Genomic DNA, 24,535 nt, shown 5'->3' with positions numbered 1-24,535 from the left:
TCATTCTTAAAAGTGGTCCTTATTCTTATGTTTGCAAGGTGGTAGCTGCTGTTCCAGCCAAGATACCAGCAACTCAGACATAAATAGGAAATATAAAGGGAAAAAAGACCATAGGGATAAGCCAACAAATCTATTCTCCTTTACAGAATTTTGAGGAAATCCCACCCAATGACATTCCTAAATGTCAGCATCCCAAGCTCTGTCATGTATCTGCTTGGGAGACATACAAAAGCTATATTTTAACTGGGTACATTTTGTATCCAAAGAAAATTATGGCTGTTAATATGAAGAAAGGGAGGATGAATTCTGGATAGGCCAATTAATAGTCTGTGCCAAATGACACTTCCTAACATCTTTCAAGATGTGAGAAAGGAGTCCTTTCAAAAGGGAGAATGATGTAGAGGCCTGCCCTGTGGCATAGCAGTTAAGTTCCCATGCTCCACTTTGGCAGCCCGGAGTTCGCTGGTTCCGAGCCCTGGCATGGACCTACACATCACTGTCAAGCCATGCAGTGGTAGGCGTCCCGCATATAAAGTAGAGGAAGACAGGCATGGACATTAGCTCAGGGCCAATTTTCCTCAACAAAAAGAGAAGGATTGGTGGCGGATGTTAGCTCAGAGCCAATCTTCCTCAGCAAAAAGAGAAGGATTGGTGGTGGATGTTAGCTTAGGGTCAACCTTCCTCAGCAAAAAGAGAAGGATTGGTGGTGGATGTTAGCTCAGGGCCAATCTTCCCCAGCAAAAAGAGGAAGACTGGTGGCAGATGGCTCAGGGCTAATCATCCTCAAAAAAAAAAAGCGTGATTTAGTAAAAAAAAAGAAGAGAACAATGTGTTAATCATCTTTGCGTCATCAGCAATTGGCAAATACGCACACTCAAAACAAAATGTATGATTTTATCTATGAAGTTAGCATCAGAAGCACCTACATTTTAAGATATTATATTCATGTCCTCAACTCATGATATTTCTTTGTTTTCTATTACTAATTCACTCTCAGACAGAGTCAAAGATGGTATCAAAAACATCTACTTTGAAATCTGAATTTTAATACTTTCTAAATTTATTCTTAGCTGAACTACATAAGGCAAGCTAAAGAACCTCACTGAGGTTACAACCTACAGACCAGCAAGATAAGACCTACCTAAAGGGTTCTTGAAATAATTAAATATGACAATACGGGTAAAGTGCTTAACAAAAGCCTGACACATGGGAATGCTAAGTAATAGATAGCATTTATTTTAAGCATTATTCCCATTATCAGAGAGCAGAAAATATTTAGTTTTCTCTACTCATTTATTGGCACAAATTTTTTGACTAAGAACAAAATATTTTACTATTATTATTGTAAAACATGTCTAGGGAGGAAAAAAGTTCATTTTTCCTTCTCGATACTTCTTTTTTTGCAAAGACAAGTTTTACACTAGAATGAAGACCAGCATTGAGAATTATTTTGTCCCTATTTCTTCATCCAGAAGTCAATTAAATATCAACAACAGAGAGGAAAATAATATATATAGTCCATCAGAAAACAAATAAGGTGTATTATTTAACAGTGTCTCCTGTGAGAAAAATTTATATTTATTTCTAATTTAAATACCACATGCTGCAGTTTGAACTTATTTGCTGTTTGTATATTCTCAGTGGAGCAAGTAAACAGGTGTTCTCACTGTCAGGGAGAAAAAACGGAAACATCATTTGGATAAAACAAGAAATATTTACATTATAGTGATCTTAATTTTGCATATAAAGAGTTGAATAACATATTAATGGGAAGACAATAGCTATCTGCCCATTATATTTAAATTTTTTAAAGCTTTTATTAATTGACTTCATAAAAAGTCTAAAGTAGCTAAACAAACACCAGCAACAATAGGTTCATGTAGTGGAAAGAGTGGACACAATCATTCCCAATAAAGTAAGAGAGTCAGCAATCTTTGAAAACTTATTCATCCTCTTAGACCCAGGGGATGTTCAGGTAATTGAAAAAGAACACAGTAATACTGATTTTCTAATGGCTCAGCAATGCTGCATCCATGAAAACACTGAAACTATAGTTAAATAATTATGGTACACTGCTTAGTAAGCATAAACACAACGGCAGTGCTTCACAGATTCTAAAGATTTTTTGCCATGCTTTTACAAAATGAAGGAGAATTTGATGTATACTTTAGGAATTATAATTCACCATTTACTTTATATATTTGCCTACTGCCATAAAATCAAGCTAATCAGTTTAGCTTTTGACAATATAATCCTTTTTTCATATTCTTACATAATCTTTTTTTTCCACAGTTCATTTTAATATGAGTTACATTAAATGAAATCCACATGATTAATCACAAGAGATCCCTGGACACTTGCTACCTTTGGTGACATTCTCCAGCAAAACAATCAGCTCATTCTTGGGTGGTTGTTTACAACCTTTGTAGTATTTTCGTTCCAAATGCTTTTTAATGGAATTATTGAAAAAAAATCACTAGGATCTAATTAAAGATGAGACAAAAATTGGAGATTTTTTAGAGTAATACTTATACAAAAAATGAAGAACCAAGAAGAGAAAGATGAAACCATGAAAACACAAGATGCAAAAATATGGAAGCAGAAATCACAAACCATCTAGGAAAGATCTATGCCTATAGGCTATGAAAAAGTAGGAGCAGCATTAAAGAAAATGAATGAAGAGAGAAACACACAGAGAAATTAAATTGAACACTTCTCTATGGGTTAAGTCTTCTGAGAGTGAAGATGGTCAAAATGTTCAGAGTTTAGAGAGGTTTAGAACAGAGCAGAGTACAGAGAATTAAATATGAGTAAGTTACGGATGAACTTTTTGAAGTTGCTTTGAGTGTATGAGAATAGAGTATAGGTCAGCGAAGTTCAAAGAAAAAAATATTGGAGCTGTTGCAAGAGTCTTAGAGGTGATGGTCATAGAAAAGTAGAGGCTTGAAAGGAAAGTTGAAGACAGAGTGGTGGTGACAACTGTGGAGAGGCACGGAAAAACAGAATTTACCCAGGTGAAAAAGAGCTGAGAAAGTTTATTTCCTCATCAGAGAGCTTTTGTCTGTTGACACTCAGTGGTAAAAATAAAATTTTTTTTCAATAAATATATTATAACTGTAAAAACATATCTTAATTTATCAATAATTTATTCTGAGGAGTATTAAAAATGAGTCATCTTAGAGCCATCAATAAGGCAAGAAGTCATGTTTGAAATGTGAATAGGAACAATAGAACGCATGTAGTTAAATTAATTAATTCTTTATATATGTACACATATGTACTCACATGTGTGTGCACCCACACATACATATATACACATGTAGATACTTATTTGAACCATTGGTGAAAATCTTAGTCATTTTACTTGCTGAAATGTTTAACCTTAAGTTTCAAAGGTGATAATTTGGAGAAAGCATACTTGCCTGAGACATTAGTTCTGGTTCTGTTGCCACTTAACTATATAAACTTAATTAATTTATTTACCTAAAGAATTGCTGAATTAAGGATCATTTTTAAGATTTGTTTTTATATACCAAATTATATTCTATTCTCGGAGTTTTACTTTAAAAAGTCTCAAAAAAATTAAGGTCTGTATTCAAAGTTGCCTTTGTACTTAGAAGCAGAATCAGTACATACGAATGTTTTTAAACCTGTAGTAACCCTTCTTAATCATCCATTTTAAGGAAGCCTTCAAAGGTGATGACAGATCATACTGTTTTTCATATTTATTGCATTTAAAGTTAGAGCCTACATTAAATGCACTTAATGGCATTAATGCATGCATAGCGTTTTTTTCAATGTGTCACATACAATTGTTGTGCAGTGGATGATATATATAGCAACTAAAAATATAAACCACCTGTTGTTCAGAATTTCACCGCTGAGAGTACTGCATTGTTTGGCTTTTTCTACAGTGTGCTGTGTGTGTCAATATTGATTTCAGAAAAAGTAATAAAGGATCCTGTCAAAATAAAATTAAAACCTAAGGCAATTTACTTTGCTGAAGGGGGTCAGCCTTAATAACCATCACCATCTTACCAGAACCGCTGTGAAATTTCATTAACACTGTACTCCAGTCACATATCAGCTAGGTTTACAATTACTACTTGATTATATGTCTGTATAGATCGTTAGGCACAAGACTCCTTTTTGTGCCTTGTATCGTTCAGAGCATGGGGTTTCTTTTCAATTCAGTGGAAACTCGATTCAAAGAGAGAGAATGATAATAAAGAAAAGGTTGGTGCTGGAACTGTTGCTCAACTCTGCACAAAATTACTAAACACATTGCAGTGGCAGGACATTTGGCATTTTAATCTATTCACCCTTCTTAAGCTAGATATCTACTTGAGGTCAAAACAGAGTGATTGTACATATAAATGTAAAGAAAAGAAAAAATAGCCAAGAGTTTGGGAAACTCAAGGCTATATACCAAGAAGAATATGTAACTGCCCTTTATTCCAGCTCTGAGATGAAGAATATTCTCGGCTCCCCCTGTTATTTTCCAATACACGTTGACCTATCCAATGCATCAGAGAGCAAATCTGAATGGACATAAAAATATAAAGGTACTGAAATGGTGAGAAATAGAAACATGTGTACCCTCTGATTCAATAGTTAATGTTTCTATGTAATTCTTTTCAACTGTAGACTGGAATCTTTTTATGTTAAATTTGGAGTGAAATTGTTTTATAAGTTCTTGCTTTATGCTTCAGTAAATAGCATTGTCTTGCACAGCAATCGTAACAGGCCAACTCAACTCTGAACACTTCTCAGTAACAAATGTATTGAAGCGAGGTTCCAGAATACTTACATGTATGTGTATTTGAAATGCAAGCTATAAAGCATCTTATAAGATATGTAATTCACACTTCCCTGGTCCACACCAACCTTCAGAGGTAATTTAAAAGTAAGGGTAGACATTTGTCCACCAGCCAGGTCTGTCACCCACAGGCTTTGGATACAGTCCGGGATTGAAGCAATCCTGACCAAGTGGGCAGTATGTCAGAAGGCCATATTCATCAATGGGTGATATCTAGATAGTCATTTAGCATTAAGGCCAATGTATAGTGTCCATCAGACCTCACGAAATCTCTGAGGAACAATGTTTCTCATTAATTCTGTCTTGAATCCTATTCCGTTGTTTATTTAGACTTCAGTTTTTGTCTGTGACAGGACCCTGCGTTGAAGGCTCACGCTCAGGGTTAAGCCCTTCTCAGCCCTCAGTCTGGTAGGTTGAGTCCTTGTCCTACCTAATCTTTTCCACTTCAGTCGGAGGTCAGTTATAAGCAGTTGAATCACCTTCCTTTGGTCCTAGAACCATTCAACTACATCTGCCTTGTAATTACTATCATTGCTACCTATAAACTATCAGTTTAGTATATTGATTAAAAGCTCTAGATTCAAAGTAAAATAGATCTTGTTTCAAATCTAACTATAGATAAGCATATTTCTCTGACTCTCAGCTTTCTGAACTATTAAAAGAGGATAATAATAATTTCTACCTCATGGGAGTTTTGCCAGACAATATTCCTAAATAGTTAGAACATAATACTATGTAGCAAATATCTAATAAATAAGAGAAATATTAACTCTGTTCTCTTATCAGACATGTAGACTACTAGGACGATTCTAGACTAATATAGCAGATGACTTCCTGCTTGGATATTGTAAAGAAAATGAGCAAACCTTCTCTACAGTGCCAGTCTACAGTGAGACGCAACTCTCTCTCCTTGTCCATTAGAAATGACAGTAATGAGAATTATGATAGTTCCCTTCCCCTAAGAGTTTTGCCTGCCTCAAACGTTTTCTCGGCGAAATATCTATTCCATGGCTAAACATCTGCAACCAGCAAGAGTTGCCTTTGTCACTGCTACTACTTTAATATGGAGACATAAGTGCTGAGAGAGGTGTAACTACAGACCTTTTACTTTACCCAGCCCCCGGTGCTGTGCATAACAGTGCTCAAGATGAACATAAATCTCACAAGTATTTAAATTATTTGACTGTTTCCTAAAGAGTGAATTTTCAGTTTTGGCATCAGTCTCTTCTCAACCAATAGTCTATTAGGCAGTGGGCTGGATTATATTATAATAGTACCATTTTGGCATCATATGTACAGAACTCTCACTTAGGCCTTCTCTTCCTAATAAGAGGCAGCCACTGCACAAATCAGAGCCTGGGTACTTCTGCAGTCGGGCTTCAAGTGGATCCCCTCATCTAGTAATGAGGTCCTTCTGAAAAATAGGGTTCTTGGTGGTTCATCCCTAGTATGACAGAAATTCTGAATTGGGCATAGATTTAGGAATGCCCCGGACCTTCATAACATTTGTACCTTAGGAGTAAAGTCCCTCTATTTTCTTCTTCTTCACACTTGAACTACCTGGTTCTCTTTCCATTCTGTCTCAGAATGAGAGATGTTACTTCTTTTCAAGGGGGATGAGTTACTTAGCCTCCCTGAGCCTAAATCACCTAATCATCAAAATAGGGATAAAATATTTTCGTGATTATACAACATGATGTTATAAATTACTTGGCCCAAAGCCTGAAATATAGTAAGTAACCAATAAATATAAGCTAGTATTATTATTATGACTATTATTATCACTATTACTACCTATGGCTTTATTTAGGATATGTCCCAGGTAACTTGATTCATTGCTAAGCAAAATCTTGCATCATAACTTAATACCCTAGACCTTTTCTCGTTTATGAGAAAAAAATAAAGTTATTGACACACTACCTCTAATTTCTTATTTCTTATCCATTTTTCAACACAAATATCCTGTCTTCCACTCCTAAATTGCTCCAAATTACCGAATAAAATAATTTATTTAGTCCTCATCCCATTTGAGATTCCTGTATCCTATACAGACTCTGAACACTGGTCATTAGTTTGGTATCTTGATCACTAGGATTCCAAAGCCTTAACTTGCCCCTGAGCTTGGCATTGGCTTCCCTGTATATCTACAGCAAATTCTTATTACAACTGTTACTATTATTTTGAACACACATACTTCACAGGATAAAACTGATACCTTTATTATTTTCTCATGACTATGGCCGCATATGCATTTTGTGTCCTGCTTCCTCACCATCTCCTTGGATGAATCAAGGGTAGGCTCTATGACTTCTGGTCATGCTCAGATACTAAAAGACCTCTGGTCATCTTAATCCCAAAATAGCCCAATAACAAAATGTTCTCTTGTTAAAAATAATAATTTTTAAAAATCTTCCAAATATTATTCAAAGTTAAACTTCTTACTTCCTTCAGTTTTGGAAGCCTGCAGCCAGGAAAGTGTATTAAGGCTGTTGGCTTTTTTATTCTTTAGTCTGCTAGCATTTATATCACTTCTGGCTAGCTGTACCACTATCACCTCCAGAATTAGAAAAGGGGAGAAGTTGGAGAATTATGGAGATGGGAAATATCTTTCCTGGCAGGTACTTTCAGAAGCTGGCTTCAGAAATACCTGGGCTAGATAGCTCTCAAAAGCTGACTCTCGTTCTCATGTTTATTTTGATACACCCTTTGGAGACTCACTTCAAGGTAAGTCATTCATAGGTTCCTTGGTTTGGGAAAATGTGTCACTTCTGAGCACTGTTAATTCCTCACTTAGCGCCTGGGTATTTGGGAGTCCAACTAAATCCTTTTCTGCTGAGTGTTCCAAAAGCCTGATGTGGTCCTCTAGGATAGAGCTTTAAAATAACTTCTGCTTCTAACACTTGTGTTCCACATACGATCCATGGAAAAAAGAAGCCTTTTTCTCACCATTTGTAGGAATTAATCAATAATCAAACGCAGCCTCTTTCTGTTTAGCTGCCTTGCAGGGTGCTCCAGCTGCAGGCTGTTTTTCTTTAGATTTTCTAGACGTGAGTTTGCATCTTCATGGGGATAAGGGTGAGGGATCCAAAAGTGGTGCTCTTAGCATACCAAACACTCTCTCAAAAGAACATATTTCTCTAGTGGCTCACTGACCTCTTTAGCTTTACCACTGTATGTTTTTAATATAAGGGAGTGACTATGAGTTCCATCCTTGGATGAGTGGCTCAGCACTCACTTTGAAATGTGGGACTGGTTGCTCCCTCCAATTTTTAGACTCCAAAGATATTAAGAATAAAATAATTCCATGTTTAACAGCTCATTAACCTAGCCAGCATTTTGTCACAAATCTCTATATATTCTAGTATCACATAAACTAGTTAGGTCACATAAAAAACTATTGACTGCTTAAGAACAAGTGCAGAGGCTGACAATCCTTTCCTTGCCTTAGACCCATGCCCTTCTCTGGCTTTCAAATAGCTGTCAAAAAGAAAGGCAACCTCTGTCCATTTTAATATGCTAGACTTATAGAAAAGAAGAGGTGGAAGGGAATATCCGAAACAGATTACCCACTTGAAGAAAGCACTACCTATTTATTCCAACTATATGGCATCAAGTCGTTCTGCTAACACGGTGATAGTTCTCACATATCTGAGCCATTGTTTACACAGCTCTTTGGGAATTTCGCCCCCTACTGTTTTGACTATCTGGAGAAACTCTACTCATTCTTCAGGACTCAAGAAAAAATATGTATCTTCTATATTTTTCTCAAAAGAAAAAACGTTCTCTCTAAAATGTAATCCAACAGTGTTTTATGCATGCTTGTTTTATCGTACTTATTTTACTCTTGTATTATAGTTGTTTGACATAATTTATTTCCCTTATAGGCAGTTAGATTCTTGAGGCTGCAGATCATGTATAATATCTAGTTGTTTTCCCATTTCCCATCACATTGTCTAGCATGTCACAAGTGCTTACTTGGAAATTCGAATGTTTAAATTATTTAATTTCTTGAAAAGGTATACAACAATATTGTGTGCTTTTTCATTGCATTTCACTCTAAAATGTAATAGCAATTGAATATATAGAGATGAGCACTCAAAAATAACTTGAATGTAATTTGGTTTATTATATTGGAAATAATAGCACTTTTGACTTTTACTCGTCTTTTTAGTTCAACAGATGACTACATGCTGACCATTTATGATGCTCACTGAGTGAGTCATTAAAGTTTATTAGCAAAAGAATTGTCCACTGCTTTTCATTGTTTTTATACAAGAGAAGCCAGTTCTTTTCTTAAAATAGATTGACAATGGCTAAGGCAGAGTATCAATATTGGCAGTTTGCTATGCTCTGGAGACCTTGAGTCAGCAGACAATATTCCCAAGTGCATTCATTCTTATTGTAGGAGAAATAAGCTGTAGGGAACTCTTAATTGCAAACGGTTCTAGTTTGCTAAAGAAAGACTGTTGTCATTAGTGAGCATGTTTTATTGAAAACAGTCATTACGCTGAATGAGACACTATTTAAAGAAAGTTCAAGTTAGATATTAGTATTTGGTAAAGACTTTCAAAGTCAAAAAGATATGAAAAAATAACCCATTTCTGCTTACAATTTATAAAACCATGTATTTCTGAAGGACCACAAAAAATTAATCTCTGCCTCAGATAGCTTCTGAAACAATCTTCCAGTTCCCAAATCCTTTATCTCAGTCTCAATCCCTTCAATAAAGTAGTATTTATTACATTCCTACTATATGAAAAATAAATTTGCAACACATTGTAGAGGCAATAGGATAAAATATAAAATGAAGTCTTTTTTGAGAGTTCTTGGTGGTGGAGAAATATATAAATGAACAAAAGAATTAAAGTAAAATGAAATAGGTGATCAAATCCTTAATAAATGAGAATGTTATAGGTGTAAAGAGGGATTCAATATGGAATAGTAAAGGAAAATGTCAATAATAGAGTGAAAGTTGAGCTAGAAACTGAAAGAATAATTTAAAGAATAGGGAAAGATGAAGGATACCTTGTACATAAACATAAAATAATATTTTAATCATCTGATGCCCACAGTACATTCAAAAGATCATTAATTTATCTTGCCACTAAAGAGGTAGAATACTCTAATATAGCTAACTAGTAGAATTTTGACTTTTGGCAATGTAAAATGTTTAAATATGTTGTTTTAAAAAATCTCAGAGGCTGGCCCAGAGGTGTAGTGGTTCAGTTAGCATGTTCTGCTTCAGCGACCCAGGGTTCTCAGTTGCAGATCCTGGGCATGGACCTAGTCAACCATGCTGTGGCAGCATCCCACATAAAATGGAAGAAGATTGGCACAGATGTTAGCTCAGGGACAATCTTCCTCAAGCAAAAGAGGAAGATTGGCAACAGATGTTAGCTCAGGGCCAATCTTCCTCACACACACAAAAAAACACTCACATGATCTACATATCACAGAGCTCTTCCATGGGCTTTATTATTAGAATTCCAACATCGTCAACTTGCTTGTCATGCCAATAACCCCTCCTAAAGAAAACTACTTATCCTATAACCCTGCTGTAGGATTTAGCCTTAAGCAGCTAGACTCTGAATAATATCCACTGAGTCTTCATCTCTCCTACTTTGTCTCTAATTACAATTTTGTGTGTGTGTGTGTGTGTGTGAGGAAGATTGTCACTGAGCTAACATCTGTGCCAGTCTTCCTCCATTTTACGTGGGATGCCACCTCAGCATGGCTTGATGAGCAGTGCTATGTCGGAGCCTGGGATCCCAAACTGCGAACCCAAGGCCACCAAGGCAGAGTGTGCAACTTAACCACTATACCACCTGCCTGGTCCCTCTAATCACAGTTTATGAGAGCAGAGAAGGGCATCTGATCCAAGGGCAGCTAAGACAAATTTATGACTTAGATTGCTGTAAAAAGCTGCAACTGGGGTTTTGGCTATACTGAAACAATCAAGTTTCTTTTCTCAAAAGACTTGTAAGAAGAGTTGGCCAGTATAGATAAATAAGAGAATGAAACAGAGAAGGCCAGGGAAAGTAGTTGGGTCGAATTATTGCAGCGCATCCAATTCAATCATCATATATTTCTACTGCTGGGTCTCTGGAACTGACTTGGGTCGTGAATGATGCTTCTTGTTCTACAATCAATGAGGTCTTCCCATAGGAGAGTTCCTGTACTTGGATTTCCATGAAGTTGTACTTCATTTACTTCCCTGTGTATATATACCCTGACCCTTAACTTAAGCTGGCCTTATAATGTCTATTCATTACATTGCAAGAGTTTACAAAAGCATGCACTAGAGGTCCTTGAGGGATTTTGTATATGGTTTTCTCTCTGCCTGAAATACTTTCTACTTCCCTAATCTTATCTTTGGTTAGCTAATACATATTTATCCTTGAAGAGTTAGATCAGATGCACATTCCTGGTGAGGACTTTCTGAACACTCCAAAGATATTTAACATGACTTCTTAGAGATCTATTTCACTCTAGGCCATGCCCATTGCATTGCATTTATCACATTGTATTATGTGGCCCAGTTAATATCTTTTTCCACCAGACAGTAATTTTTTTTGAGAACAAGTACACTATTGGACTAATTTTTATATATCTGGGCCATATAGAACACTGCCTGGCTCACTGTAGAGACTGAAAAGTTATGGGGTGAATAAAAATGGCAATGCCTTTAAGCATTTAAATATTTGAAAGCTGACAAGTTTGAAGATATGACTGACATTTTTATGACTCTACTGGAAAGAATTACTTACTTTAATCTAGGGGAGTTTGAAAATGAAAAGAATAATTAATACAACCATAAATAAAAATTATTAAAAAAATTCATATCATGGAGGATGTTAAACAAGTACTAAGTTAAAATGGAGGATTCTATGAATTGTTGAAATAACTAGAATAAATTCAGTGATACAGAGTTAACATAGAGATAACACGATGAAAAGTTATTTTGAGTTGTGTTTTAAAAGAGTTATTTTGAGTTGTGTTAACTTAGTGCCCACTAAGTTATCACTACAAATTTATATTCTGTTAGACCTTATAAAAGTATAAACTAGATTTATGACAGGAAACGAACAGATAACAGATTCACTAGACTCTCTCAGATGATACAGATATCTTTTGCTCACTTCCAAATGGTTCTAGAATAGCACATTTCTGAATTACAGTCAAACTATTCTGTCTATAAGAACATTATGATAATATCATTGAGATTTAAGCTGTTTCTGTGGCTTAAGTATCCTTTTTATACAGTGAAATTATTGTAACGTTTTAATAAAAACTGTCTTTAATGCCAAATGTATTCTTTATGGCTATATATGGAGAATTTTGTGGTCTCTGGGTTTTCTTTTCCTAAAGTTTAGGAAACCAAGATGCTAAACAGTGAAGTTAACATCTGCCTAAAATTCCTTAGCAGTTCAGCCTCTACAAATACTCTCAAAGCCTTCCTCATCTAAACCCGTCTCATATTTCATTGCAATGCTTGCCAATCAGTTACAGTCTTTGGCCCCATGTCACTTTCATCCCATTGGATGACTGTCATGGGAGCAGCCCAATGGTGCGCTGCTAATGAGGCAGCTTAAAGAGCAGCTGGGGATGTGCAATTGCTGGATTAGGGTCAAGGCCAAGAAAGAAAATGGATGAGAGAGATAGAGTCTGAATGACTGCCAATAAGCAGGGGTTCTATTATCCTGCTAAAGCAGGACATTCATTACCATCTATTGTAACATAATTTGGGTTCAGTCAAGCTGTCTCTCCCTCTCTTTGGATTTACAATTCATAAACCACAAATGGTCCAAAGGGTGTATTGTCCCTCGTGGCCATGTAACCCTGGGTGAGGGGGAAGCATGGCAGAAACGAATGGGCAATGAAGTCCCTAGTGTGAGCAACATCAGGGCTGACACCTTGTTCCTTGGAGCTGTGGCATAAATTGTAGGCAAGATGCCAAAATAGTTTTGCATTTTTCTGGAGCCAGTTTGTTCCTTAAGCAAAGATAAAATAAAAAGTCCCTGTTTATCCTTTGCAGAAATCAAACCCTAATGCTAATAGCCAGTATCTCCAGGTTTGTTTCCTTTAGTTACTGGTAAGATTACTGCACAGGAACAGAAAAGGAGTTTGCTTTTCCATAAGGATGCAAACCATTGATTTTTTAGACCAAGTTCTTCCAAGTCTCAGAGAATACTCTGTTCTTGTATTTTTCAGTAGGTTTGTGTTGTTTCTACACATAAAAAATGACATGTCTAAAGCTGTCTCATATTTCTTTCTTTTTTCTTCAATCACAAAGCTTCCTTTTAAATAGGATAAATGTGCCTCTCCTCCTTCCTCTTCCCCTCTTCTTGTGTCCCTACTGATCTTTTTCAGTTACACTACTTATTACCATTTGGATTCAGTGCTAAAGCCCACCTGCCATCAGAACTAATGGAACCATAGTGTTATTGTCTATGTGCGGTACTCAGTTAGGAAGGCAAATGAGCTTGGTGAAAAGAGAGCAAGTACAGTAATTCAGAGCAAATTAACCAAGGCATGGTGAAAATAATTAATCACTGTAGTAAAGGAAGGAAAAGAAAATGTATGCATCACCTTTGTTCTAGCCTGATTGATAAGGGGACACTGGTTACCAGGTCCGTGTGACAGGTGGACCTCGCAGAGCATCATTTACCCCTACCAACAGGCCACTTCCATAAGTCACAGAAGGAAGTACAACTGTAGTCCTTAGGGAATTTTTAAATATGGCTTTAACATAGGAAATTTTAAAATTGTTCTTGTATTTTCTGGGGTGTGCATGATTCAATTTACATTCCCATTCTTTCCTCAGGGGCTAAAATTTCATCTTATGTATATATATGACTATTTCACATGCCATTGCCTGCTGTAAATTTGCTATTATTCATCTTCTAATTATTTCTATGAAAGACTGTCCTATGATTTTAAAATTTTGGTGTTTTGACTTTAAATGCTCACCAGTTAGGGTATTTCAAACTGCCCACACAAACCACGGTAAATGGCCCACTAGGAAAGCTGGTTGCTGATTCTGCCAAAGAATCACTTTATAGATGCCTTTACAAATTTCAAAATACGCATTGCCTTATTTAGTTCTTAGAAACAGAGAGAATTGCCTCTTAGTGGATTCAGGTCATTTAATATTATGGTTTAATGTATTATCATAATAGTAACTCTGATACCTAACAGTAAAAAGCCACATTCTGATGCACAATATCTGCAAACTCTTAACAAAGCCATCTTTACAGAGGGCATGCAGTGCTAACCACTGATTTTTTTGTGTGTGTAAAAGTATTAATGTTTCTGATAGTTTAAGACAGTTGATTAATTATAGTTATTTCCTTTCACTTTAGGTAATGCGGTTTCTCTGTGGATCATTGATCTAATAAGATATCTATTTTTGATGCAAGTACAACCCATATGAATGAATGTGTTAAGTAGATCTTTTGAGGATGTGGATGCTAAGTACTCAAATCTATGAAACCTAGTATTATTATAACATATTAAATTATACATAAGGTGATGAGTAATAAATGGCCTATATTTTAGAAATAGTACACATGGGATTTATAAAGATTGCTTTACTGAGGTGAAGTTTCCACCCTCAATTTGTTCATGAAACAAATTTCTACCCTGATTTGTGTTTAATTGTTCCTTGGTAACAGTATGGAGTCTATGAATTAAAGCCTGGAGACATGATATTCTCAGGAAACACTTGCCTAAGTAATCGAACAGAAATTGAAAGAAATGGAATGAAGAAAGGAGAGAGAAAGGGAAAGAGAGAGAGAGGAAGGGAGAGAGAGAAATACAGAGAGAGGGAGGGAGAAAGGAAAAGATGAGGGTGGAAGGGAGGGGGGGAAGGGTAAGGTTTTCTTTTATAGCTGTCAGTAAATTCTAAAGGATCTGCCATTAGAAGGTTCTTTTGTTTGGGGTGAAATGATGGGTCAGGAGCATGAAAATTTAAAGGTCGAAGCTGGATCTAGTCTTAATTACTCAGAGTAATGAAGATGGTGAGGAGATTCAGGTTCTCCAGGGGAAGCGCAAGGGGAAGGACAAAGTGGTCAGTGACCCTGGATTGTATAAACCTTTCCTGGAGGAAAGGTTGAAAGGTGGGCTTGCTTAGGAGGTAAGCAGAATTTTTAAAAATAATTCCTCCACAGGACCTATAAAATCTTTAATAAAATTACAAAAATCATGATAAGCTTAGGAAATTTGTAGACTTCGTGTGAAGGGGCTGAATTCAGCAAAGGGCACAAACAGAATCAGCTTCTAGATGAGAAGACAAATGGGTTACAACCACAACTCTCAGGTGCAGTAAGATGCCTGAAGACATCAGATGCCCTTTAAATGTCATCAAGACAACGTGATACTTGGGCGACTGCAGCTCACAGGCTTGCTGCATACCATTATATTTTGGTAGTAATACGCCTCACATTCACTTAATTTTTACTCGGAGACAGGTAGAAAGCTAAGTGCTTTAATCCTCACCACATACCTCTTTTGTAAGGAAAGCGTTTTCCCATTTTTTCCCCCAAGAAAAATGAATGCTTAGAGATAGTTTAAGTAATTTGCCATAAGTCACCAGCTACGAAGTTCTGAAGCTGAAATGCAAATCCAGGCAGTCGGGCTCCACAACCCACGCTCTGAACCACTGAACTAGACTAGTAGGGAAGGAAATGCTAATGTGTCCCCCTAAGCATCGCATTTCTGCCAGGGAATGACTTTAACACCAAAAGAGAATTAGACATTTGGAATGAAGCCCTAATGGGTAAAGAACAAATAGAAACTTTGAAATAAAAAGAATGATGACCACAAAGAGAAGCATGTTTAACATTATAGTTCTTTCATCAAATATGGTTACCCACTTAGCTCCCAGGAGAGTTACAGCACTACTCTATGGACTTTGGGGATATGTTCATTCATTGAGTTAGCATATGTTTAAACTGATCTAATATCCCATTTTCTAACCCTTCCTTTCACTTATTTCTAGTAGACAGTCAAGGAATAAATACACGGACAATATTTTCCTAAACAGTCTAGAATTTTCTAGAAATTAATGATAAGGTTTTTCCAGCCTCTAAGCTGCTATTTATAAAGCACCTTCTCACTTGAAACTTACTAGCATGCAGATATAGGTATGAATCAAATATTTTTCCTTAAAACTTTAATTTTTTTTGTGAGGAACATTAGCCCTTGAGCTAACCTCTGTAGTCAATCTTCATCTATTTTGTATGTGGGACACCGCCACAGCATGGTATGATGAACGGTGTGTAGGTCTGCACCCAGAATCCGAACCTGCAAACCCCAGGCTGCCTAAGCGGAGCACGTGAACTTAACCATTTTGCCACCAGACTGGCCCCTAAAATTTTGATCTAATGTTATGGTTTATATGATATTTAATAGATCAGAAAATTGTGTATGTAAATACACACACCCTTACCTCTACCACCATTTCCCCCTCACATCCATGCATAAAATGATCATGTTTTTATAGGTAAATGCAAAAGTTTGTATTCTTAAAATAGTTATATATGAGTAAGAACAGCCATTAACCCCCAACAGTTTAAAAAACATATGCGTTTTAATTTTGTCAGTGAAAAGAAAATATTTTATTTTAATAACTATTTTCTCCCTTAGCTCATTAAAATATATTCCCGGAGGCTTCCAGAACCCATTTCATATCTGCAAGCTTCCCCAAAATTCTCACAAATGGTGGCATTAGTGGCACTGGTAATCAGAGCTGGCGTAGAGAATGTAAATGAGAAGTGCTGTATAAATCAGCCTCGATATTGTTCTGCTGCTTTTATCTGTCCGCTGTGGGTTGGGTTCATTGCTTGCAGGAGCTCATCCTGGCTGGATAAAAACCACAAGCAAGTTGCAGACCAAAACAAATGGGTCTCACAGGAATGCTGACAAAAATAGGAATTATGGAAACTTCCATAAATGATCTCCTTGCACAAATCCATAAATTGCAGTCACATCCTTAATTTTGGTAAATGCTAGGTACATACGGCAGTTCAGCAATCTCTTGAAATAACTGGCAGTCAACAAGTTAACGCTCACACCCTCTGGTTGGCAGCATTCCCTACAACCCACTTACAATCACTTTTTGGCTACAAAGGCTTGTCTTTTTCCTGTTGTTCTTGGCAAGTTTCTTAGGGGTAAGAATATGGAAAGATTACCAAAATCATGAACGGGAAATCATTTGAAGGATCAGCTGAAAGAACGTATCGAATCCGAGTTTCCTGAAAGATCATCCCTTGTTAAAAAGCCTATTTTTCTTTTGAGCTCACAAAGCTAGTGCTTTGTTTTTGTTTTTTTTTTTTTCGTTTGTTTGTTTATAGCAATAGAGTGAACATGTTTCTGAGGGATTAATCTTCTTTTCTTTGTAGGACACATAAATAAGATATAACCTATATATATAGGTTATGTATGAGATATACGTTATATTTGTATATTACATGAATTTTGCTCTGTCAACGAGTTTTATCTTTAGAGAAGAAGAATTTGAAACATTATTTCTGAATTTGTGTATAATAAAATATTTTGTATTTATATATTGAATCCTGGAAAAATAGCTTACTGACATTTATCTACAATTCTTTGGATGTAGAGAAAGATTAATATAGGCAGCTCTATTTTTCATATGAGTTAAGAAGGTTAGAAAAATTGCCTAGGGTCCCAAAATGATTTCAGATCTAGCTGTCTGAACACAGAGTTTTTGCTCCTCCCCATCATGCTAAATTGACGCAGAATCTGCAAGAGCCTGGCTGACTGAGGCATTTCTTCAAATTAGAATGGTCAGAAAAACAGTGAATATAAAAGCAATTACATCAGTTGTTTTACTTAAAGGATTGCTTACACAGACTTAGCCAATAAACTGAGACCTCACGGACAGTCATATTGTTCCATGTACTTACAAAGCAAATTATTTCTTCTTTCAAAATCCAGTTAAACTAAGAATGAAATGCCAAGCAAAACAAAAGAAAAACTGAGAATATACTAGAGTTTATAATAAATTCATAATTTTCATAGCTGTGTAGATTTTAATCATCACTTGAGATATTTTATTAATGCAAAATGGAGGAATTTTTCTGAACCAATCTATTAAAAACAGTTAGTTGGGCACCGATTATGTGGTCAGCATTCGACACAAATACAGGAATATTCAGATGTGAAGATATGGCAACCACATCAATCTCTAAATGGGAGGTACAAACAGGGGATTTTGAAAAATAGACGAAGGGATTTAGAAATTATGAGGTAGAAATTGCAGAGACAGGCTAGTTGGGTTGGAATTTGTTCTTAATAAGCTGAGTCTTATCCAAGCATGACAGGCGAATTGCAGGAGTAGAGGCGGCAGAGCAGTAGTTTGAGTGGGAGACAGGAAGGGCTTGGATTAGAATGGTGACACCGTGCTGCCATTCTCACTTGACTCTATTCTGTTATTCAGTTTCGCTTTATTGTGCTTTTTAAAAATTCTAGCCCTTTTATTACTTTCATTCTCACTTTGTAGTGGAAGCAAAATAGGGTATATGATTGTAAATTACCCAATCTAATTCAAATCAAAGCTTGAGTACTAACTCGTTTGACTTCAGGAGAAAATAGTGTGTGTTCTGGTATGTTCTTCAGCTTTCCAACAGAGATGAATACAGGTTCCTTATATGCTGCAAAGGTTCTTCAGGTGATAAAATAAGTAAAATTATGCAATTCCTGTTTTTACCATCCTGCTCGTCCAGCATTACCAAGAAAATATCTCTACTTTTCACTATTTGCCTCTTAATAATTATTGTTTACCTTGTTCAGATTTGTATGGTAATCCACAAAATGCTTTTATGTGCAGTTCTTTATGAAACTCTCACAAGCACATTATGGTGAAAATATGTTTCCCCCATTTTCAAGACGAATCTTAATTTCCCTCACTTGTTAGCATTTGCTGCTCTCACGTTATTTTCCAAGAATATGGATTCAAAGTGTCATGTAACTGATCCACCTACTCCAGAATTCCAAGTCTCACGCAGACTTACAGAGCAGTTAATGAGAAAAAATATGATACAGTTTTCAGGAATAGATTGAACCAGAGAAAAAAGGGAATACTAGATATATAGGCAATTTAACACAAGAATGCTTAAATAACAAATGCATATTCATCTTTGATTTCATCCTTTTTCTCACTGCACGTACCTAATCAGCTACTTTTCCAATGTATTATTCTTCTAAATGCCTTTTACACCTACATGTTCTTTCAGGCCATCCCCACAATCACAACTCAAATTAAAACCTGAACACTACTGCAATATTCATATTATTTATCTGCTCTTAAATCTCAATGTATTTCTATTAAGTGAAAAACAGTTCAGTCTCCTTAGTGGTGAAATTTAAGCATCTCCAGAGTCTGATGCGAAGGTTTGCTCTGGTGGAGTCCTGGAGACAACGGTACAGGAGGGACAGCCAGTTATGTGCATCTCTTCCTTCCTCCGTGTTCAGTGATATCGTTGGTAGCTTGATATCTGCCGTGGTAGGGATATTTGCTTCAAGGAAATCGGCAAACACTGCAGATCAGGTTTTCTTTCACCGTAGAGCCTACTGCTAAACATTTATCTGCATCCCACTGGTTCTGTTCCAAATCCCATTATCACTATGTGTGTTACGTGTATTTGAGACTTCCTAAATCTGTCCTAAGCATGGCCTCTTCCATCATCCTGTGATGCACTTCCTCCTCATTTTGACTAGGTGAAAAGTCATGATTCTTGGTAGAATAGCAGTATTTTTGCGGTAGATTATTTTTTTTCTAGAGTTCTTTTTGAGGAACATGTCTTAAACCTCTAGGAGAAAAATGAAAGTAATACCTATACTTCTGGGCCAGGTTTACCACCATCTCGTCCTATTGCATGTCTTATTATCTTTTTGTAAAAAGATTAATTTTTTGGAATAGTTGTAGGTTCACAGAAAAATTGAGAGGAAGGTACAGAGATTTTCCCTATACCCACTGTCCCCACGCATGCATAGCTTCCCCCATTATCAACATCCCCCACCAGAGTGGTACATTTGTTACAATTGATGGACCCACACTGACATAATCACCCAAAGTCCATAGTTTACCTTAGGGTTCACTCTTGGTGTATATTCTATGGGTTTGAACAAATATATAATGACATGGCGTCATTATACTATCCTACAGAGTAGTTTCACTGCCCTAAAAATTCTGTGTTCTAGCTATTCATTCTTCCATACCCAACCCCTGGCCACCAGGGATCACTTTACCATTTCCATAGTTTTGTCTTTTCCAGAATGTCAGATAGTTGGAATTATACAATATGCTGTCTTTTCAGATTGGCTTCTTTCACTTAGTAATATGCATTTAAAGTTCTTCTGTGTCTTTTCACAGCTCGAGAGTTCATTTCTTTTTAGCACTAAATAATATTCCATTGTCTGGATGTACCATACTTTATTTTTCCATTCACCAGTGAAGAACACACTTTAATTTTTACAGCTGAAAAATTCTACTCTTTTCTGTGCTCTCCTAAAATTTTATAATACATCTTATTCAGCATCATTATTATTTACTTTTTATCTTTCCTACTATACTATAAATTTTATGAAGGCAAAGTTTGCATCTTGTTCATGTTTATTCCCATATTGCCTACTTTAATGTGTGGGAAATGAAAGGAGTTCAGTAAATAAATGATAAGTAAATGGATGAACAACACTGAACATTTTACTGGCCTCATATTTCCAGTTCCTTTTTTTCCCATTAAATCTGCTAACTTATCAAAGAGCTATTGAAAACCTATTTAAAAGAGAAAAATATGCCCCATTTATTGTCACTTCTTGATTGAACATGAGTATACTAAATACCAAATGAGTCATAGGCCCTGTTTTTGAATGACATGTAAGAAGGCAATAAATAGTGACTGAAATGCCAAAATAGCTATTGAATTTCACAGATTTTTCTAAAGAAAGTAATACAAACCAACATGGTTTTTATAAGTACCCTTAAAGGGCAGTGAGAGAGAAAACAGCACTTGGAAAAACATGTTCTGTAAAAATATTTACTTAAATGTTACTTAGAAGAGGCTGGGGGGTAGGCGGATATTTGCATGATAAAATTGCTTATTAACAGCTTACTAGGCTTCAATTTCTTGGTTTGAAAATAAGCTGAGGATTCCCCGCACTATTTTTTTTTTCTTTTTTTTAAAGATTGGCACCTGAGCTAACAACTGTTGCCAGTTTTCTTTCTTTTTTTTCACCCCTGCTTTTTCTCCCCCAATCCCCCCAGTACATAGTTGTATATTTTTAGTTGCAGGTCGCCCTAGTTGAGGCATGTGGAACGCCACCTCAACACGGCCCGATGAGTGGTGCCACGTTCGTGCCCAGGATCTGAACCGGTGAAACCCTGGGCTGCTGAAGGCACAAACTTAACCACTTGGCCACAGGGCCGGCCCCTCCCAACACTATTTTTGTTTTGTTTTGTTTTCTACTAGAATAATGTTGACATCTTCAGAATTTAATGAAAAAGTCTATTATTCCCCCAGATGCTTAAATCCCTTTACTCAGGCATTTAGGAAGCTATCGAGTCAGCTCAAATTCGGTAGGTTTAAAGTTACAAAATATATACTCTTATTTGCTGTTTGCTGATGCATGAAGATTTTTGTCATTTCCAACATCTTACTTTCCTGAAAAACAATTCCATGAATGGGTTCACTCAGTGGCCAACAGATTCACTGGGCAGGAGAGCAGGTGTCACTGACTTCCCATTTGGAAGCAGCTGGCTGTTCTTATTTACATGATCTCGGTTAGCTTCAGGGGTAAGAAGTGTGCCAGGAGTACAGTGCTCAAGGTTTTGATCTCTCTCTGCCTTGTCCTGACCACACATTATCCTTAACCTCCATAAGCTACATGCATTACATGGCCGTTGCTGACAAAGGAAATGAACTAAGGGAGATTCCAGCTGGATCAACACAAAACCACCAACAAAACTGGGAAAAAGTAATCTGAAATGTATAGACGCCACTAATGATATTCTCTCACGCCATTTTGGCATGGGAAGGACAACAGTGTTAACACTTAAGATTTTTTGTAATTAACATTAACAAAGAGACTCTTGAGGGTTGCTTTTAAGGGCAGAAGAGTAGACTTTTAAATTTCGGATATGAGTATTGACGATATTTGATTGATGTAATTACAGAAAATAAACAATTTCTAGAGGCCAGCTCTTTTACTGAAAAAAAAAACAGTCTCCTTGGTACCATTCCAGATTGCAAGAGTCAGCAGACACTAGCTCCACATCATGGAAAACTATCCTGGGAAAAGGTCACTCTCCTATGACAACACAAAGCAGGGAGGAATCTGCAGAATTGCACACGGAGAGAACAGCTGAGGTCCTTGATATTCTGTATTCTGTTCCATAGTTTAATGCTGATAATTCCAAACCAGCTATTTAGCTTAACTGCAAATTTTATAAACATATATATTATAAATTCTTAAATATATATTATATGTAATAGGAAGTGACAACACTATAAGTTGAGAAAGTATCAATGCTTTTAACAGGATGCATCAATAGTCTAAAAGTAATTATTAAAACAGTGATGAAATCACTAGTAATACTAACAGCTAAATTTTGTGAAGAGCTTTTACGTCAGGCATTATGTGACACATATTTCTTCCAATATTGCATTTATCTTCAGAACTACTACACAGAAGTAGAAACTTTTTCTCCTCAAGTATACAAGTGAGGAAACCAGGGCTCGGAAAGACTTAGTACTTCTCTCAAAATTCCACAACTAATAAATAGTGTCACCAGCACTTAAAACCCAGAGTTTTCTGCCACCAAATCTTTATTTCTTGGCCACTAAACTAAGTTAACTATGGTAAAAGACCCAGATATTTAAATTTAAAGTATCATAACAAGATATTTATGAAAATTATTATAAGCATATCTAGATATTTATGCAATATGGACATTCACTTTTTTCATTTTACATTCAGACATTTGAATATTATTTCGATCAGCATTTTCCAAAATGTGCTCCTTAAGATAATGACTATAAGTGACGTTAATAAATATTACATGAAAAACTTGTAGCCTAGCTAAGTGAGCCTGGGTTAGACAAGTTTGAGTAAAGCTACTTTACTGCAGGATTCACTTAGCTCTCAGTGTGCATTTTGATTATCCAAAGACAAAGGAAATAAATGTTTGCCAGTTTTTGTTGCTTGTTTATCATGTTTCAAGCCCAAGCATTACTTCGTTTAATTCTGACAGGCTTCTGAGTTAAGTTTATCAGCATCATTTAACAGATGAGGAAGCTGAGGCTTATAAATATGAAGTAAGTTGCCCAAGATCCCGAAACTAGATTGAAACTGCAGAACTCAGCTATCTTAACAACTAGGGTATGCTATATTGCTGTCTTTTCTATTGATTAAAAGCCTTTTTAAATTTTTTTTGGCATCTAGAAGACACTTGGAATCACCAGTTAAGACATAGTTAAGACATAGTCTTGCGACTACTGACACACTGTGTGTAATTGTGAATTTGTTCGTATCTGCTCCCTCTCCCTGTGGTTTGTGAGGTCCTTGTAGATAAGATCTATCATATTTGTATCCTCAGTTCCTAAAAAGAATGCCTAAAACTCTTCATTTCCTAAGTACTCAATAGGTATTCAATAAATAGCTATTGAGTGAATTAGACTGTAGACTGACCTCACCCTTCTTGCGTGCCAAATCTACACAGACAATGTTATTGCTAATCTCCTGAGGCAACCCCTAGTGTTGGAAGCGAAAGTGGGGAAAAGTGAAAGGAAATCACAGTTCTATCATATCTAGAATCTTGAGAATAAAAATATATTTAATAGAATACAAATAATTAGATAACATAATCAGGGACAGGATTACAGATTCAAAAATGTGCATCATAATTTCCACCAAAATCTGTCTCAAAAATATACTCATAGTCAAAGTAAACAAATCAATATTATTTTTAAAAATGTGGGATAGCAAGAAGGCCTTGTTAAGCACAGGATTATGTGATACAGGTTGGAATTCTACCTCTTCAGTTTTGCCTCTTTGGGCAAGAAAGCAGACATTGCTGAACCTCGTTTTCTTGATTTCCAAATGGTCATGTTTTCTTCCTTACAGGATGTTGCAAAAATTAAGTGAGATAAACCGCAAAGGGTAGTGTGTGGAACATAATAGTCACCAAATAAATAGTAACAATTACTTTCACTCCAGTTGACTTTAAATCAGTTCAGATTGTTGATTTTTGAAGAACCCATTTCCTTACAAGGGAATTGAATCCATGTGAGTAGACTGCTCATGATCTGCTACAGTGAGTTTACTTCCAAACCTATCCATTTCTAAGAGGTTCATTTCTCATTTTTAAAACGTGCTGATGGTAGAAAAAAATGGATGCCTTCTGAGACAGTGCCATGGTACCCTAACCATTCATCAGGGTAACTCACCAACTTTTTGAACAATCTGAAAATTGACTTCAGAAGTTTCCTCCGTCTAGGTATTAACTTAAAGCATGTTGAGATGTATTAGATTGTCATACACGGGACAAAAGAGACTAGCAATTCTGCATAAACCAGATAAATGCTGGAATAAATCTGCTGCTATTTCTAATAGAGCACAGGCTTTCCTGACATGTCATTGCTAAATGTTCTACTTTACAAGATTGAAATTGTCCAAAGTCACTCACTATTCTAA

This window comes from Equus caballus, chromosome 3 (assembly GCF_041296265.1).
Source record: "Equus caballus isolate H_3958 breed thoroughbred chromosome 3, TB-T2T, whole genome shotgun sequence".
Classification (NCBI taxonomy): Eukaryota; Metazoa; Chordata; class Mammalia; order Perissodactyla; family Equidae; genus Equus; species Equus caballus.
This window is presented reverse-complemented; position numbering follows the sequence as displayed.